Here is an 11,721-nt window from a genome sequence, read left to right as displayed (position 1 = left end):
AAAGTACTAGAGACACAAAATACTTGGTGAAGTTCTCTGGAGAAGAGACACAGGAATGCTGTTAACGGTCTGTCCTCCTGGGTTATTAGGACTCCACTCAACCTCTGGAATGACCAAGAAGAAATGTGCACTTTTTTCACACTGTGTTCCAGAGATCAAGGTCTCAGAGTGGAATTGTCCTATAACAAGGCACAACACCCTGCTGAACTCCTCTGTTCTCCTCTGTACCTGCCTACCCATGTTACATGAATTAGACACATGGATCAGTGTTTATTTATTTTCTGATTGAGTTTCTCACACACATCCTAGTTGGCATGTGTGGTCTTTTTCCTCTTTGAAAACACTACCAGATTTTCAAATTCCTCAAAAAGGACACATTTAGTGAAGATTGGATCATTGACTGTCTCCAGGACATGATCTAGATTTTTTGAAAGGCCATTACAGTTTTAAAAGCATATTACATTTTTCAAAGGGCAATATCTTTACAAGTATATGGCCATTCCATACTCTTTAAGGACAAGCTCATTACTTTGAAAACAATGTGTATGGAAATTTTAAATAAACATTACTATATTCTTGTTTGAAAAGACCATGAAATTATTTTAGTAAATGGCTTTATTAAGGACAATTTTTCATTTATTGAAAATCAGACATTTTAATTTTATAAACATATTGTTTACATTACAAATAAAGCAATTATATTCAAAGCCAAAATTATTATGAAGCAAAAGCAAGAACTTGTATTAATTTCTAAGCTTATTTACTTATAAAGAAAGAAAAAGTTGATACCACATAAGCAGGAAATAACAAAAAAGAGTCAAGCTAGCAACTGAGCACCAAGTTAAAGAACAGTTCATTGCCAGCATTCAGAAGCCGCTGTGTGTGCAGTCTTGGCCACCATCTACATCCTTAAACTTAAAGTGACAATGTTCTGAATTAATGTTCTTGATTATTTATTTGCTCCAGTTTTTTCAATTACACTGAATCTAGGGATTGTAAATTAGAGTTTGTCTTCTCAAACTCCCAATAATGCATATGCCATAACAAGTGTCAACTTACCCTCAATCTGCCACTCCCTATTAAGTTGTGTCAAGCTCATTGAAATTAGAGTAATAATTTTTTAATTTTTTTTGTATTGGGATAAAATACACATGAATGTAAATTTCCTTTGTGATCATTTTTACATGCACCATATGTTTGCAGTCAAGTCCATTTATAACATTGTGTCTCCATAAGCACTATTTATTTCCAATGTGATTTTGTCACTTAAGCATTTCAGGGCAATCTGGAATTTTCAAATATTTTGCTCAATTTGTAATTAAACCACAATAATTAAGACACAATCATTGTTACTGGTTTGCAACACCTCTCCTGAAAATGATATGGTTTTCATTTTATTTGTTTACCTGTTTTGATTGTTCACTTTATTAGTGATGCCTTAATTTTTCTCTTCTGGTCCCACTTCTACACAGTGCCCACCTTTTTCCAGTGGCCATCACCACACTGTTGTCTGGGTTTCTGCATTCTGTATACATATTCTTCGGTTAATTCTATCACCTTCTTTTCTCCAGTTCCTCCTCCCTTCCCTTCTGACAGATGTCAGTGTTTTCCATGCATTTGTGCCTTTGTTTCTATTTTGTTTATTAGCTTCCACAAATAAGTGAGATCATACAGTATTTTTTTTCTGACTGACTTATTTCACATACAATAACATGAGTTTATTCTAAGAATTTTCAAACATCTATCTGAAAAATAAGTATTCTCAGAAATGTGGTTTCTGGTCAAAAGACAGTATCATTTTAATTTTTTTTGAAGAAACCCCAAATTGTTTCCCACAGGGGCTACATTCATCTGTTTACTCACACTGAGCCTTTGTTTATATGTCTAACAGCAATCTGCATGTCCTCTTTGAAAATGTGTCTATTCAGGACTTTTACCCATTTTATTAATTCATTGTTTGTCTTCCTGATGTTGAGGTGTAGACGATCCTTATGTAGTTAAAAACTGATTTCTTATCCAATATGTCATGGGCAAAATATGTTTATACATTCAGTGGGATGTCTTTTCATTTTGTTGATAGTATCTTTTGCTGACCTGAAGGCTTTTCTTTTGATATACTTTCATTCGTTAATTTTTTTGTTTCTTTTCCTTGTCCTATGAGCCATATCAGAGGAACATTGCTACAGACATATCTAACATTTTACTGCCTATGTTTTCTTCTTGGGTTTTTATTATTTGGCAACTTTCATTAAAATTTTTATCCATTTTGAGTTTATTTTCTGTGGCGTAAGTTGGTGATTTATTATCATTTTTTGTAAGTACCTGTTCAGTTTTCCCAATACCATTTTTTAAAAGGACTATCTTTATGCCATTGTATGCTTTTTCTCCTTTATTAAATATTAGGTTTTCACATAGGTGTGGGTTAAGTACTGGGTTCTTCCTTCTGTTTCATTAATTTGTCTGTCTGCTCTAAGACAGTACATTCCTCTTTTGATTAAATTGGCCTAGTACTATAGTTTCATTTCAGGTATTGTAATCTCTCCAACTTTGCTCTTCTTTCCTTTAGCTTCCCAAAGCCATTTGGGTTCTTTCACTCTGAGTTCTATATATATTTTCAGAGTTTATGGTCTAGAAGTGTGATAGATGCCATTGTTGTTGTAATAAGAATTGCATTGGACATTGCCAGAATTCTCTGGGTAACCTGGGTATTTACATCATGTTAATTCTCCCATTGCATGAACATGGTACATACTTCCCGTTATTTCTATCTTTCTTGATGCAGTGTCTCTTTCTTTCTCAATGCCCCTTAATTTTCATAGTATAGGTCTTTACCTCCTTGGTTACATATTTTCTAGTTATTTTAGATTTTCCCTGTTGTTGTTTCTGTCATTGCTAATGGTAAATGGGGTTATTATTTTGTGTTTCTTTCTGACAGTTTATTATTGTTAAATAGAGTGGTTTCCACTTACAGAATACTAACTTTGTATATAGCTACTTTGCTCAATTCATTTATTTGGTGGACCTTTAAAGTTTTCTATTTACAACATCATGGAATGTACAAATAATGAGGTCAGAAGGAGGGACAGCCTTCTCTTTACATGTTGTCACCACAACAAAGGCAATCACCTTTCTGCAGATGTCCACATCATCCTCAGGTAACTTTTAGAAACTTAACTGTGGACTGTGAGAGGCTGAGATGTCAGAAGTTGCATGGTGGCCCCAGGCCTCAAGCCCACTCTCTATCTGTCACACCTTCTGTTTCTCCACAGAGCCTGTGAGGGTGCCAACATTCTAGCCAAATACCCTGCAGTCACAGAGCAGAAAGACACTGTTCTGCTGGCTGCTACACAGTTGTGAACTCCACTCAGGTTTTTACAACAGTGAGACCCTGTGGCTCTTTAAGAGGATGAAGCTGTCCTGTGCCTACAGAACCTTCACATAAACCTTGTCAGAAGAAAGGATGTGAGAATTATGAGTGTGATGCCACCAACCCCAGAGTTTCTTTGAAGGTGAGCCCCTCAAACTTGGTGTTAAATAGAAATGATACTTCTTTCCTCACCTGTTATTAAACTCTGAATAGGTCTTTTGCACTTTTTAAATAAATTAATTGTGGAAGTGGAAAATTTTTAGAAGACTTGCATTGAGTCAAGAAATGCTCAATAATAAAAGCTGACATTTTCATTTTTGTTGACTTAAGTTTACATTTTGTAGCAGATCCCACCTTTGGTTGGTCTCAGATGCACCATCTCTACAGTGCAGGAGTCACTGAGTCCCTCAGTGGAGGGGCCGTTGTCATGTGATGACCAGTGGGAGCATGAGACCAGCTTGCAGAAATTCAAATTCTGTCCTCTTCCAGGGGTCATCAGTGGAGGGCCCCTGGACACCATTGTGGACAGCAAGAATAAGCTAAAAGACACCTATGTGGGTAGTAACACTGGTCTCTTTCTCTGTGTTAGACTTCTGCCCATAAATTCTAATGTCTTCTTGAGTCTTCTTATTTACATAGCAGTAGGTTCATTTGCATAAGTTTAGAATGACTCTGTCCTTTTTATTAATAGAATAAAAGTGGAACCATTTCTCATACTAACAAAGCTTTGGTTCAAATGTCCTAGTCAGACTGATGCCCACTGAATCAAAAATAATCTCAGTCTTAATGAAGCTAATTTTGAATTGATGATCATATTGGTATTTTTTGGAGAACAGGGCATCACCCAAAAGTAGGGTACTGCAGGTGAGGTGTGAGGGCGAAGATTCCTAACATCAAGGGGCTGTTAAAACTCCCGTGTTATGTTTAATAGAAAAACTTGCTTCACAGCAAACTAAGTGGTGAATATCAGTCCTTCTTCACTTCAGTAAAAGATCGGGGGCAATGCAAATTACAGCAGCCATGTTGTAGGATACAGAATGCCCTTGTTTGTTTGAATGATGTGTGAACAAAAACAAACAAACAAAAACAATAAAAGGTGAGTGCAGAGGTATGTAAAAGTTCAGGATTCTGGGAGATGCAATCCTGGCTCTGTTCAAGGACTCTCAGCTATTTTGCCCCTGTGCCTACACTGGTAGGAACTGACACCTCTTGACAAATATCAGACAAAGATGGAGATGCAAACCAGCTCTTGGCTGCAAGAGCCTTAGTTATCAGTCCCTCCACTGTGAAGAAGGCATTTGGGTCATGATGTAGAGAACCTATTGTTCCCTCAAAGCTCAGAATCTTAACACATGTTATTTCTGACTGTAGGCCTCTGAAATCTGTCTGTCTTTTTTTTTAGACCATTTCACTACAAATCTAACTGCAATTTGCTTATTCACAATTTTTTATCTGGTCTTTTGAATCATACCTAGGGGATTTTGGAATCTTCTTACCAGTATTAAGAACCAAAGACTATCTGCCTTCAAGACCAGGCCCATTACTTTGAGTTTTAATCTTCCTGGTGTGGCAGTCTCTGAGGAAGAGCACAAACCTACCTTAGTTGAAGAACTTTGCAGCCAAAACATAAAAGGGCCTCTTGTTAAGGTTTTATGTAAAGTTTTGCTTTTCTTTGTCTAAAGTCAGTTAGCAAACACACATTCCATGGTTCCTTTAGTTATAAAACCTTCCGGGCTTTGTATTAGGAGTGTCTAGTTCTTTTTCACTGCCCTATTGTCTTGTATTTAATAAAGTCTTATCTTTATTTTTAACTGGTTCCATGCAAGTTTCTCTTTAACATAGCCTCCCTTTCCCAGCTCATCAGGATATCTTACTAAAAGTGCCAACCCTTAACATATTTTCAAATCTTCCAATGTTTTCCTTGGCTTGCTATTTTTTTAAAAAAACGGTTTGCAACCGTCTCACTCTCTTCTGAGTTGATGTTCACAGTAAGAGATGACCTGACTTCCCAGGTTTTTCTTGGACCCAGGTTGCATCTAAGCAACCTTTCCTCAAAATCCAGGAGGACTCGCCAGCATGAAAGGGAAGATTTCCACAATGCCCTTAGTATCAACAGTGCACTCATTCTACATATGTCTTCAAGAAAGAATATCACAGAGATTTGAAAAGATATTCTGCCATTAACCTTAACTACTCTAGTGAACATGCAGGTCTCTGTATGCCAGCCACCCACAGGCATGTACTGAATGAGCCTCCCTCAAGGCTTCTTCAATGTGCAGCTCAGGGCAGACATCAGAGTCCTCATTCTTTATGGGGGGTTTTTTGTTGTTCTTTTTACAAATTGCTTGTGCCTGTCCTGAAATCCTGCCAGCATGGTTATAAAATTGAAAATAAATCTCTTCTCTGTTTCTCTTCCTTTCCTGATCCCTGTGGCCTCTGACGTATTTGGTTGAGATCCTTGGGGACCTCTCCACAGGTGGACTGTGTCTGAGCAGAGGTGGACACCACGTGAAGTCATGGAGGAATGGGGTCTGCTCAGAGTCAGATAAGAAATTGTGAAGACTGCTATGTGTTAGTGTAACTGGAAAAGACACTGGCATTCAGGCTGCCTGTCATTACCAAATCCAATAAGCAATGACAGCAATTGAATCTTTTATGGGGCTTTATTCAGATGAATGGCTGGTGATCCGAGAAGATGGCAGATTCATACCCTAACAAACCGTCCTATCTTCTCTTTCCTGGAAAGATTTTTTTTTTTTTTTTTTTTTTTTTTTTATAAACGGGGTAGGGGAGGACAAGCAAGGTGTGGTGAGGGATTTGAAATTCAAGGAGAATTAGATGAGCAAAGCTTCAGCCTTCCTGTTCTGGGCAGGTAGTTGTTCCTAAGGGTGGGGGTTGGTCACACAAATGGTCAGAATGCTTCCAACATGTTCCCGGGCAGTAATAGGCTACTTTTCCTAGGAGCCAGGATGGGCCTTATCTGTAGTTTCTGAAACAAAAGCTTAACATACACATTGCTTTTTAGACTTACAGCTTTTTACTTTAAGCTAAAATTTTTCAAGTCTTGAGTCCCCTATCAATCTGACACATGAATCAAGGGTCACAGGGCCCCTAGTTTTATCTCGATGGTCATAGATAAGTTCATAACAGATGTGTTCAGTTACTTCCCAGGAATTAATTCCCCAGGAGAGTGAAGCTGTGAACACCATAGAATGAAACATTTTTATTAGCAGATTCAAATGTATCTTTGACATTTTCTGCAATAAGAATTCATAAATGAATACACTTAGGTTGACAAAACAATGTCAACATTTTAACTGGTTTGGTAATATTTTATTTATTTTTTATCATTTTTTATTGTTCAAATTCAGGTGTCTCCATTTTGCCACCACCACTTTCCCCCACCTCACCTATCCCTTCTTCCCACCCTCAATCCTATTTCCTTTGGCTTTGTCCATGGGTCCTCTATTTATCTTCCTTGAAGACCATTTCCCTTTTTCTTGCCCTCCTATCCCACATTACCTTTGGGTCCCTCCCCTCTGGTTACTGTCAGTTTGTTCTTTATTTCAAAGTCTCTGGTTATATTTTGCTTGCACATTTGTTTTGTTAATTAGGTTCCACTTATTTGGGAGATTGTATGCTATTTGTCTTTCACAGACTGGCTTATTTCACTTAGCATTTCATCCATGATGTCATGAAGGGTAGGAGCTCTTTCTTTCTTTCTGCTGTGTAGTATTCCACTGGGTAAATGTACCACAGTTTTTTGAGTAAACTGAAGATGGATACAAGACTTCAATATATGTGATACCATAAAAATCGTACAGGAGAACAATGACAGTTAAATCTCATAAATCCCACAGAGCAACATTTTCCCTGATATGTCCCATAGAGCTTGGGACATACAGGAAAGAATAAAAAAAATGGGATCAGATCAATACAAAAAGCTTCTGCATGGTGAAAGAAAAAAAATAGCAAAATGAAAAACGAACTAACTGCATGGGAAAACATAGTTGTCAATGACAACTCGGATACAGTTTTTTCTCCAGAATAAAAAGAGCTCCCAAGACTCCACTCGACGAAGACAAGAGATCCAGTTAAAATGTGGGCAAAGGACCTGAACAGCTACTTCTCCAAGGTGGACATACTGAGGGTACCAGAAACATATGAATGGATTCTCAGCATCACTAGCCATCAGAGAGATGTATCTTAAAAATTACATGCTCAATAAGTTTAATTAATGACTAGATGTACTAGAACTGAGCTTTCAGTTTCAGTCTTATCCCAGACCCCACAAGAATAAGGAGTGACTTTTCATTAACAGAGTTCATGGTCTGGGTAACACCTGCCTGTGGTTTCTGAATGCATCTGTCTAGGTCATGATGGTCTGGGGAACAAGAGAAATGTCCTGTGCTGAAAGGAACAGGAAAACCCAGAATCTGTTGTTGCTTTCATCTCAGAGGGGCTGAGATTTCTACAAGAAACTTCCTTCCCTTAACAGAACACACAAGATTCCTGGATGAGTATTCATCTGGAGATTCTCTAGCTCCTGGGCCTTGTGGGAAGACAGGGACACAGCTATGACTTATATGCAACATCTCAATATAGTGATGGTGGACACACAGGACATTTTGGAAATCAGCCTTCCAGGCAAGTACCTTCCTCCAAAAGTCTCAGAAGAATCTTCACCAGGCCCTTCCTTTGAACATTTGAAAGCACAGAGATCTGTCTGAAACAGTATATCTCCCTGGAGGGGCAGTTCTCCTGACAATGGACTCATAATATTCAGAACAATGCCTGCCTTTTCACAGGCTCATCCTGCACTGGTAAAAAACCTGTGCATCACCTGACATTGGTTACAAGTCTACCTCTGTCCTCTAGGGAGCAACATCAAAACACACATGAAATAGACACATGACAATGGCTTTGGCTAAGAAGATAAAGGAGGTTGATTTTCATCCTCTTCTTCAAGGGACATTTCTTGGGCCCTCTCTCCTGCCTGCTCTGTCCAGTCTGCCTATTCTAAAGACTGTTAACAAAAGGGGACTGTGTAGCTATTGGGAAATGCCCTGCCTGGTATCAGATGCTGTAACCCCTGCCAAGGCTAAGGCTGAGGGAGCCACCTTGGACCATAAGCCACCAAGGAGACAAAAGCTTACCTCCTTGATGGGAGTGCCACTTCTGCTCCTTTTACTTCACCCTGTCTGGCCCCAAATGCTTGGTCAGTTAACCAATGATGGGTAAGATTCTCCAAGGGGGGAATGATCTAAGATAGGCACAATCATGTGAGAGGCCCCAAGGAAGGACTTAGGTGACTACAGCAAAAGGGGATGATGAGCCCTCACCCCTCAGCTTTGTCATAGTCTGAGTCCTCACTGTCTGTGAGAAAATCTCCTAATCTCTTACTTCCCTTGCTCCACCTAAGCCTGAAACAATGACAGAGGGTGGTGTAGCCCTGTTCTGGAAAGGGCAGGTTCCCCAGGTGGTCAGGCCTAAGAAAGAATATGTAAAATCCTGTGAAACCTGCTTTGTTTAGAATGCTCTCAATTATCTGATAAGGGTCCAAAGAAGGAGTAAGTTTGTTCCTTAAAATTTTTTACAGCTCTTTAGCTATCTGACCTTGACTCAAAATAGGTCCTCAGAGTTCCTTGTTATTTGGTCCTTACTTCATGGCAATGAGTAATGAACTTTACCTGAATTCCTGTGTAAACGAACACAATAAAAGCCATTGAGGAAAAGGCTTTTGGTCCTTCTCCTGGGAGAGACTGACCACCTTTCCTCCCTAAGCAGATCATGTCTTGGTGCACTTATTCTCATCCGAGGCAGATGGGGGTCCCTGAGGGCAGAGCTCCCCTACATGTAGCAACACTTGAAAGCTCAGGGGCCCACATGGAAGGTCTGTGAATCATCACATTATAATCTTATCTGAAGTTTCTAACTGGGCAGGTGATGGCAGGTTGCCACATTCCAGGCCTTCATTTTCCTTAGCACAAGTCAGTCTTTACCTTCAGTGAACACTGATGTCTTCTTTTTCTTCTTCTTCTTCTTTTCCTATTGGATAATATAACTTTGAAACATCAGAGGGATTTTATTTTCTGGGCTGTTCAAAAGCACAGAGTCTGGGACAAGTGCATGAGAACACAGACTCTTTATGTTATCTGGTATCCCACACACCTTCTCTGTGTCCTATAAAGTTGAATTAACCTGTACCCAACAATGAAAATAAACATATATATATATGTGTGTGTGTGTGTGTGTGTGTATTTCTCCATTTTGCATTTTACCCAATTCTAGAAATTTCTCTGCTATGTTTTCTCTCACCTTCTAATAGATTTTATACATCCTTGTTCACCTTCTACTTTGATTAAAATGTATAAAATAAGCTACAACACTGCCTTCACAGTATTTGATTTGACTTCAACTCCAGATATATGAGGTCAGTTTGGCTCAGATAATCTCATTAAATTGATCTATAGGTTGAGAATTTTTTTATTTTGACAGACTTTAGAGCACCTCCTCCTTCATGGGGTTCTGTGATGCTCCTTTCCCCATGAATGTCATCACCCATGGAAGAGAAGGTCGCCCAAGGAGAAATTAGAAAGCTGTCCAAGGACAGATTAGAGGTTCTTCCAACAGCCAGGCAGCACAAGGACAGGTCCGACAAATAGACATGGAGATGGGTCGTGTCCATGAAGCTGCCCCCTAGAAAACAGGAGGCCCATCGGCACTGAACTACCCCCACAGTCCTTTTTTCCCGGGACATGCAGGACACGTCCCACTTCACACCAAAAATCTGCAGGTCCTACCTAGAATCCTGGGTTTGCATGCTTGTCCTGGGAAGCAAAAGCCAGTCCGGTGACAACTTGAGGTAAAAGAAGGGTCCCATCTGCAATTATCAGCAAGTGTGACACCTACTCACAGCCAGAGTCATGTATGTGACCTTCCTGCTAGGAGCAAAAAACACCTCAGAGCATCAGAGAACATGGGGAGGACCTAGGGCCCAGCCGGGTTTCTGTGTCACAAACAGAAATAATGCAGATTTTTAGAACAACTGTGGCTCTCTGAGTGGTGCTGATAGGCCCAAGACCAAGTCTCAGCAGTGGTCAATGTTGGCCTTAGTGTGTCATACTATCAGGGACACATGTGACCCCAACAGCATTGCTATTGCAATGTTGGCCTTAGTGTGTCATACTATCAGGGACACATGTGACACATATTACCCTACAGGTAAGTTGTATTAACCTCTCCTGACAGCTTCTCAGATGCAGAGCCATTAACCCACTGCACCAAAGAATCTGTAGTATAACAGGATATGTAGACTTCCCTTGTGCACAGGAGAGTAGGAGAAGTGGTTCTAACTTCATATCAAGGCATCACAATTTGAAGGGGACCCACATTACCGAGACCTGTTGAAGCTTCATTTTTAAGATTTCACCAGGAAATGGACATGTTGAAAAAGTTTCACAGAAGATCTAATGCACAGAATGTGTGACATCATTTTGACAACTTTTTCAGAGTTAGCTCTAAAACTCCTGCTCTGAAGAGAAAAATCAAATGTGAAAGAAAGAGGACTGTGGGGTAGTCTATTATACACCTCAGAGGGAGCTGTGGGAAATGCTTGAAACCCACACACTCCAGGCTTTTGTTTTTCATAACACAACATGAGATTGGGTGTTTGTGTATGTGTGGTATTGAGATACCTTAGAAGTTCCCAGGGAACAAAAGCATAGGGGAGCATTACTGGTTAAAAGGTACAAGGGTGGCAAAAAATGAGAGCTGGGAGAGGGAGGGTAATGTGCACAGACCCCGCCCCTAGCCCACATGACAAGAATAGTAACATGTCCCAGAATAAAGCTCAGCACACAGGTAGGACACACGGCACATTGCATCATTCTAGACAGAGGTGCCTGTGAGCCTTACACAACCTCAAGCTTCTCTCAAAGAGGCAGCCACAGAAGAGACAACATACACCATGGTGTCTCTTTCAATCTCTACCCACAGAGGATTTGTCCACTGGCAAGGGCTCCTGCTGGTTGGTAAGTAGAACACAATTCCTTGGGGTAGACTAAGGATCTGACACAGAGATTGGCTGGGATCTGCTGAAGAGACCAGTGTTCTAAGAAAAGAGGGAGGCTTCTGATTGAACCTGAAGCTGAAGGACAAAGGAGCAAAGTAAGATGAGCAAGGGGACTCATCTAGAGGGAAATCTCATAATCTGGAAATGGGGAGATGTGGCAGGGGGAGGCCTCCGCCCACAGGGCCCCAGTCTAGCACAGATGAGAATAAGTCTACCAAGACATAATCTTCTTTGGGAGGAAAGGTGTCCGATCTCTCACAGGAGAAGGACCAAAAGCCTT

The sequence above is a fragment of the Phyllostomus discolor genome, chromosome 12, assembly GCF_004126475.2.
Source record: "Phyllostomus discolor isolate MPI-MPIP mPhyDis1 chromosome 12, mPhyDis1.pri.v3, whole genome shotgun sequence".
Taxonomy (NCBI): Eukaryota; Metazoa; Chordata; class Mammalia; order Chiroptera; family Phyllostomidae; genus Phyllostomus; species Phyllostomus discolor.
Note: the sequence above shows the minus strand (reverse complement) of the source record.